The sequence below is a fragment of the Peromyscus leucopus genome, chromosome 1 (assembly GCF_004664715.2).
Source record: "Peromyscus leucopus breed LL Stock chromosome 1, UCI_PerLeu_2.1, whole genome shotgun sequence".
NCBI classification, from domain to species: domain Eukaryota; kingdom Metazoa; phylum Chordata; class Mammalia; order Rodentia; family Cricetidae; genus Peromyscus; species Peromyscus leucopus.
The window spans coordinates 191146424-191155128 of NC_051063.1; positions in this window are offsets into that span (position 1 = coordinate 191146424).

Genomic DNA, 8705 nt, shown 5'->3' on the forward strand with positions numbered 1-8705 from the left:
GATGTTTGTTTCTGTTGTTCTCTACAGACACATATTGCAAATGGTCTTTTTGTAATCCCAGTCAAATTACAACTTAAAGCTGGCTTTGAAGTTGGAGCATGGCTCTCTCCTCTAAACCCAAGCATGCTTGTTAAAGTAAAATGCAAAATCTCTGTCTCATGTCAGAAGAGCCACCTGGTAAGGGACAAAAGAAACCCCAAAATTTAGAGAGTATATTTTTTGTGACTAATCTCATAATCCTTTGGTTTTTATTTTGGCTCTTTGAAACTTTTTCATAGGCATGAATATTATCTCAAAATTTATAAGATTAATATGTATTTTAACCTTTTTCATGACATTAAAGGTCATATAGAATACTAACTAATTCTAGAAAAAGACTTCATCTAGCTTCCTGTACATGATTTCAGGTTTGAGTTTCTGTCAAGCAACTAGGAATTAAGGTTTTGTACTCTGGATGTACATAACAAATACTGATCCTTTAACCTCTTTGAGATCTGCTGCATATGACATTTAAAATGTTTAAGTCTCTGCGGTGAACCACAACCGTGCCTAATAGCGACTTTGAAGTCTCCAAAAGGAGGATGAGGCCCCTCAGTGACAATTCCACCAGAACTATGATAATGCCACTAACTGAAAAACACCACCTAAAAATTGGCTTTGGACTCCAAATTGCTCAGGACAAATTCATAGTGGCTAGCTGAGATGGTCCAGCCTTACAACTACTCTAGCCAGGACTTGAGGTAAGCCCTGCATTTTCCCATTATGCAGAACTGGATGACAAATGATATAGCCAGCTCTCCCAGGACTTGAAAATCAACCCACTTTTTTCAGGTTCCTTAAAGATGCTATTACCCCTAAACAGAAGGAAGTAATTTTAAGAACACAATGCCCTCATTCCCAAGAGGTGGGGTGGGTGGTTATTGGTCATTCAATGTGTTATAGGTATTTGTCATTGTTTAGGAAGGTTGGTTACAAGTCGTTATTGGTAATGGTCAGGAAAAAAGCTGAAAAAAAAAAAAAGATTAGATTCCAGATTCTCATTCTAAAGAAAAAAAGGGAGGCTATAGATGTGATAGGATATAATTATTGAATCTTTTAAACCAAAAAACCACTACTGGTTTAAATATTTTACGTTGGCTTGGATTTTTGTATATTGATACAAAAGTGAAGTTATTTTTGTTATACTATATATATGTTAAAGAAATGATAGTATAAAAAGATAGATTATTGAATCTACTTTTAAACCAAAAAAGGAAGTATTGGTTTTAAATATTTTACATCAATATGAATTTTTGTATATTGATACAAATTTAAGGTTATTTTTGTTAGAAGATACTGCATACATTTCTAATCTTGTTCAAAATATTGTACCTATACAGCTCATTTAACAATGTAATGTAAATTTGTAGTCCTTGAAATTTAAAATTAAAAACTATTTAGGATAATAAAGAAATGCAGATTAGTAGTCACCATTACAAACTTGTAGTCATATTAGATATGTTTTCAAGGTCAAACAGAAACATTTTAGGTAGACAAATGGTCTTCAAACACTTCAGAGATCTACAGAATATGGCCTTTAAGATGTTTTAATAACATAGGTTCTTTTTTTTTTAATGATAATGAGTCATGTTTGTACCTGGCAGCACCAATCTACTACAGAGAAGATGATGGGCATTGAAGAAATTCCATATGGAGTTTACGTTCTTTGTGGTGAAAGTTAGCCACTGGACAAGAAACTTCCCTTCCCTTGACTACTGACAGTATGCTGTCCAAATTGGCCAAGTAGGACACAAAAGAAAGTGACTGCCAAACTTTGCCAGGACAAGATAGAACAGCCCTTTAGAATATCCTGCTTCACAGAAAAGTCTGTCAGATATGCTAGGCCAGTAGGCCAAAGATGATACCCCAAAATTACAGAGGTGACTGTCAAGGCAGCCAGCTGATTCTGTCATTTCTCACATTTTTTGGAAGTCACTTGCTTGCACTTCCTGCTTACTCAGCTAATATTATTTCCTTCTCAGGTCTCTGACGGAAATGAAGACTAGATAGTTATAGTTACAGTTTTCCTTGTTAACAAATTCAGATAAGACACTCATATAAGGGATTTAAAGTAAATAAGATTGCTAGACATAAAAACACTGTTTGGGTTTAGTAATACAAGTTAGGATAGAAAGTGAATTAAGTACAACATTTTGGACTCACCTAAACAGGGTAAATGATGGAGTATTTTCTCTGAATTTGTCAAATGCTAATGGACTAGACATTGTTAATATAATTCTTGCCTGTATAATATTTTATATAGTTACTGTACTCATTGTATATAGTTTTTCTATGTTAGTTATAACCTTCTCTTTGTATTTTAGACAAAAGGGGGGAAATGTAGTGATATTTTGTTTGTTTTCTGACAGACAAAGCTTGTCCAGAGATAAGATGGTAGAGCTAGCCACTAGTCAACCATAGGGCTCTGGAGGTCTATACAGACAGACAGGACATGATGTGGCTAGGTGGAGAGGAAGTGATGAGGCAGGGTGGAGAAAAGAGCTCAGCCCTATTCAGTCTAAGGAGTTGGAGAGGTGACTGTAGTTGCTCCTTTACTTCTCTGATCTTTCAGCTTTTACACCAATATCTGACTTCAGGGTTTTTTATTAAGACTAATTAGGATCATGCCATACCCAAACATATTCCCCAGGCTTATGCTAGAATTAATTAGGAAAATCATTAAGCTATTTAGTAGTGTAGCACACCTCCTCATAGACTACACTTTCTCCAGCTCCTCTAGGAGTCTATATTGCCTTGTGTCTGGTAATAGGTCTACAGGCAACTACTGCTGGTCCCTGAGGAATATCAATATTATCTTGGTTGGAATATCCTTCAGAGAAAGTCACTTCTGGTTTAGCAGACAACGAAGGATTATTTTCCTCAGTAAAATGTGGAAAAGGGATGAGGCTCATGGTACTACTTCCTCAGGTGAGATTAAACCCTTGACAATCTGGTGATTCAAGTTCTCAGCCATAATAGAGTCTCCCCCCACATCCTCACCGCAAGTGATAGGATGCCGTTCCATACCAATTAATGCCCTTACTTCAACTGCCTAAACTGTCTAAGGATGGGACTTGAATTTTTGCTGTAATTTAGCCTACTTTATAATGAAGGCTTCAGTCTTATTTTCTGCATCTTTTGTTTTGTTTTGTTTTTGAGACAGGGTTTCTCTGTGTAGCTTTGCACCTTTCTTGGAACTTGCTTTGGAGACCAGGCTGGCCTTGAACTCACAGAGATAGACCTGCCTCTGCGTCCTGAGTGCTGGGATTAAAGGCGTGCGCCACCACCGCCCAGCCTATTTTCTGCATCTTGAGTTTAATGGTTGCTGAAGAGAAGATTCTCTTCCAGGACACACTTAGAAAACTTTAGACTGTTTATTTGCATCTGAAGCCAGCCAATTTTATCACTAAGTTCTTTGTTGTCCTTCACAATTTTCTGTAATGACAGAAGTTAGTTAGTTTTATGATGGATCACGTACCTATCCTTCATTAATTTATCCAGAAATTCTAAGAACAACCAACCAGCAGCATCATTTCCCTTATTTACTCCCAAATCATCAAAAGTTTCATATACAGGATCCCCAAATACATTACTACTCACAATTGGTGAATCAGGATAATAAAATGCATTTATGTCCTTAGCTTTGTAATATAATTCACACCATGGACTTGCAGTACTCTCCATGCTCACAGAAGAGGGAGTGACTGGAGAGGCTCCAGTATTCTAAATGTACTGGTAAACTGAAAAGCCTATTCCAGATACTTAGAGGATTCATCCTTATACTTCTGTTGTTCTAGAGCCACTTCTGGTTCCAAATCTGTACAATCAGGTTTCTTTATAGTAACACAACTTATAGAATGAATCTCTCTCTCTCTCTCTCTCTCTCTCTCTCTCTCTCTCTCTCTCTCTCTCTCTCAATACACACACACACACACACACACACACACACACACACACACACACACGGAATTTGTTGGCATTACTTACAGGCTGCTGTCCAGCTAATCCATCAATGGCTAGCAGTGAACAGAAAATTCAAACATCTAGTTATTACTCTGTCCACAATGTTGGATATCTTAGCTGATCTTCAGTATACACTGGAATCCCAAAGAAGTGGACTTCAGTGCCAGTGAAGGAATGGATGTGCTAGTAAGGAAGTGAACCCACAAGCAGACAAGGAGCAAAAGCTTCATTCTTCCCTGTCCTTATATAAGCTTCCAGGAGAAGGTGTGGCCTACATTACAGGTATAACTTCCAGCCTCAATATCTTTTTCAAAGGTGTGTATCTTCCGACCTCAAAGGTCCAGGCTACAAGTGGATTCATTTCTGAATTGTGGTTCATTCCAGATGTAGTCAAGTTGACTACCAAGAGTAGCCATCACACCTAGTAATGCCAGAAACTACAGCTCTAAAATTTCACTAACATACCCACATAATGTGAGCAAAGCAACTTCAAGTACAATGAGCTTGCCAAAGTGAATGGGGAAAAGCCCACTTCGACCAACCCTACACAGAGAACTGCAGGCAACTGGAAAACGCTGGGAGCAGAAGACGCGGTCTCCCCTCAGAAAGAGCCCATCAATTGGTTATCCTGTATCACAGCCTTGAAAACATTCATACAAATAAAATGATATGGACAGAGAAGGTTATATTTAGGAACATGTATTTTTCTTTTCTTTCCTTTGCTTCTTTTTTGTTTGTTTTTGTTTTAGTGGCTGAGTTTCTCTGTATGGCCTCACTGTCATGGAACTTGGTGTGTAGATCAGGCTTGTCTTGGACTCAGAAATCTGTCTGACCTCCTCCCAAGTGCAGGGGGAAAGGTGTGTGCCCTGACAGCCCAACAGGAATATATATGTATACCACTATACATATATGTATGCAATAACAGTTACTGAAATAAGTGTTCGTGAATTTAAAAGAAAGCATGAAAGGGTATGGGGGTGGGGAGATTTGACAGTAGGAAAGGGAAAGGAGAGATGGTGTAATTATAATCTCAAAACATTTAAAGTAAAAAGAAATAAAACAAAGGAACAAACAACAATAAACCCAAAGTCACACTAAACAAACAAAAAAGTTCACATAGCTATCAGGGAAAATGCAAACTAGAACTCCTTAAGCCTCCATGCTGGCCTAGCTACAATGGCCATCATCAGGAATAGAAATGATAACCAACGATGTCCAATATGGGGAAGGAGGTCAGACTCTGCTGTTGGAGTAGGAACTAGAGAATCAGCTTTTGAAATCAGTGTGTATGTTCTCAAATAAATGAATAATTAAAAAGAAAGAAAATAAAACAACACACAACTCTTTTGTGAGCCAATTACAGAACTGATCCATGGCACTCTTCCTGTGGAAACAATGACAAATATCTACTTACCACAGATAAGGAAGCAATGAAAAATCAAAATTAGGAAACTAATGAAGTCTAACTTGATGAACCAGTGAGGTGTTGTGTTTTGTTTTGTTTTGGTGTGTGTGTGTATGTGTGTGTGTGTGTGTGTGTGTGTGTGTGTGTGTGTGTGTTTAGGTATATTTTGTCTGCATCAATTTGCGTTCCTTGTGTTCGATGAGGGGTGAAAAGGCCATTGGATGTCCTGGAGTGAGGTTGCATATTGAGTTCCCATGCAAGGCTGCTGGGATTTTAAATTGTGTCTTCCGAAAGAGCAGACAATGCTCTTAACCACTGAGTAATCTCTAAAGCCAAGTAGAACAATGGGTTTTATTGGGGTAACTTACAAGAGTGTGGGTGAGGGGTTACGTATAGAAGCCCAAACGACTCAATGACAGCTGCATACTCTGTGAGGGTGATGGCTAATGAAGCTGGAAACCTGGGGATCACTGCACAGCTTGTAGGCAGCTCAAGGGAGGTTGGAAGTCTTTCAAGCCACCTCCTCTAGGCAGCTTGTTGTCTGGTCCAGGCAAATTGACTGTGTCTACTTCATGGCTGGTCTGAGCATCCTCTGTGCAGTTCAGCTGTCTGACAGTGTCAGTAGTCCTTACCGATTGTATATGCTTGAGACAGGAGGGCTCTAGTGAATCTTGCAAGTTTCCGTGACTTCCCAAAGCTACTAAGTTTTCTATTCCTGAGCTTTAAGAGCTTCTCTGCAGGACTGAATGTATCACCTCCCCTTAGAGCAGTGTCTCTCAACCATTGTGTCATGATCCCTTTGGGGTCTCATATCAGGTATCCTGCATATGAGATATTTACATTATAATTTATAACAATAGCAAAATTACCGCTATGGAATAACAACAATTATATGGATGGGGATCACCACAACATAAAGAACTGGATTAAAGGGTTACAGCATCAGCAAGCTTGAAAACCACTGCCTTAAAGCATCCCATTCCTTTACCTCACATTTCATGCCCTGGCTTTTTTTTTTCCTTTTTTCGTTATTAAGAAATTTTCTACTCACTCCACATACTATCCACAAACCCCCCTCTTCCCTCCTCCCACCCCCCAGCCCTCTTCCCCAAGCCACCCCGCAACCTCACATTCCCCAAAATCGAGGTCTCCCATGGGGAGTCAGCAAAGCCCAGCACACTGAGCCCAGGCAGGTCCAAGCCCCTTCCCACTGTGCAAGGCTGTGCAAGGTGTCACACCACAGACACTGGATTCCAGAAGCCTGCCCACAGACCAGGGACAGATCCCAATCCCCCTGCCTTGGTGCCCCCCAAACAGTTTGAGCCAAACAAACATCTTCCATATCCAGAGGGCCTAGTCCAGTCCCATGGAGGCTCCACAGCCACCAGTCCACAGTTCATGGGCTTCCACTAATGTGCATGCCCTGGCTTTTAAGGAGATTTCTTCAAGATGGAAGGATTTAATCTGAGAGGAAACTGATACACAATACCCATTTCTGGGCATGAACTCCAAAGACTTGCCATTTTACCAATGAGCACTTGCCCATCAAGTTCATTGATGCTTTATTCACCATATCTAGGAAATGGAATCAACCTAGATGTTCATGAACTGAAACATGGGTAAATGAAGACATGATACTTATCTATATAATGCATAATATTATTCAGGTGTAAAGAAAAATTAAAGTGTGAAATATAGATATACATGTAAGAAAATGGAAAATATGGTGAGTTCAGATACCTAGGCTCCAAAAGGCAAACATCCCGTGTTCTCTTATATCTGTGTGTCTAAGCTACAAACTTGGTTTTGTGTGTTCAAGTAAGATGACATGTAGAAGCCAGGGATCTAGAAATAGACCATTAGTGGGGAGATGGAGGAAGAGAGGATAGGTAGTAGACTACAGGTGATATGAAATTAGAGGGTGGGAATCCTGGGGGCAGGATGGTTCAAATATGTAGTGGAGAGGGGGTTGCTGAAAGATCAACTCAAATGAGATGTCCATGAAGATGCTACATGGGAACCTATCAAATTACAACCCAAGTTAAAAAAAATACAGTAAGAGAGGATAGGAGAACATATAAGAGAATGGGGCATTGGATGATGTGTGCTAAATGTTTAGCTGGGGATGAGGCAGGGAGAAGGGATGAAGAGTGGGTGGATCACTTGAGTAAAGATTTGTGAAGAGGCCTCATGAAACTTTGAACATAGATATCCCACATGGGAAAATAATGTTGCTCCCCATCACCAGAACTATTTAATGGAACTCTATGTATCAGGTACTAGTTATCTGCCTGGGACTCACTTGTTAGGGAGGCTGCACTGTCACCCTAAACAAAGCCGGTCATTCCCAGTGCTCTTGCTAGGAACCATAAGTACATGGTGTAGCTGAAGACACCAAACACTTTGGTTGCAAGATAGAGAGTAATATTGAACTTACCAGGCAACTCTTCCTCCTGGCTAGCTTTTCTAGCACTGTAAGGTCCTGTGCAGGTTGTTGGCAGAGAAATTATGTCAATGGTCTTACTTTCCCCGGGGCCATGCATCTTACAATACCAACCTGCTAGTGAACATGTGTGTATTGGTACAAAACTGGCACCACTGTTTATAGACATAAACAAGCTCTCTCTTGATTAGATTTCAAGCCTGCACCACAGAGAGGAATTCATGCCATGGTTAAAAAAAAAAAAAAAAAAAAAAAACTATGACTGGGAAGTATAGGTTATTGTCAAACCTATTGATGTTTTGACAATGATCATGAGCATTAATTCACCATCTAAATATTCATGTTTAAAATTATCACTTTGTACTACTCTACTGTTGGTGAAAGAAGTCTCCTCTTGCAGGAGGTAGTTGGTAATGCATAGACTCAACTCTTCAAACACTACTAAGAACAAGCAACTGTGTACGATGGTGTAACTACTGTTTCATCATAGCTGAGGGTGAGTCCTAAGTCTCCTTTCCCTCAGTGAAGGTGATCTGGCAGTTACTGGGAGCTTTGTGATCTTATTATCAAGTTTCAAGTAAGTTCTTCCCAATTTTTCTTAAGTATTTCAAAGTGAATTCCTGCCTGCTCTTAGGGATTTCTTTGTTTTTCTTATTGTTTTGGTTTTTCAAGAGTTTCCCTGTGTAGCCCTGGATGACATGGAATTTGCAATGTAGACAATGCTGGCCTTGAAATCATAGGGATACACCTTCTTCAGCCTCCAGTTAGCTGGGATTAAAGGTGTATGTCACATCCTTAGCCTTTTGCGATTTTTTTTCAGTTTTCTTTATTAAGAAATATTCTATTCACTCTACA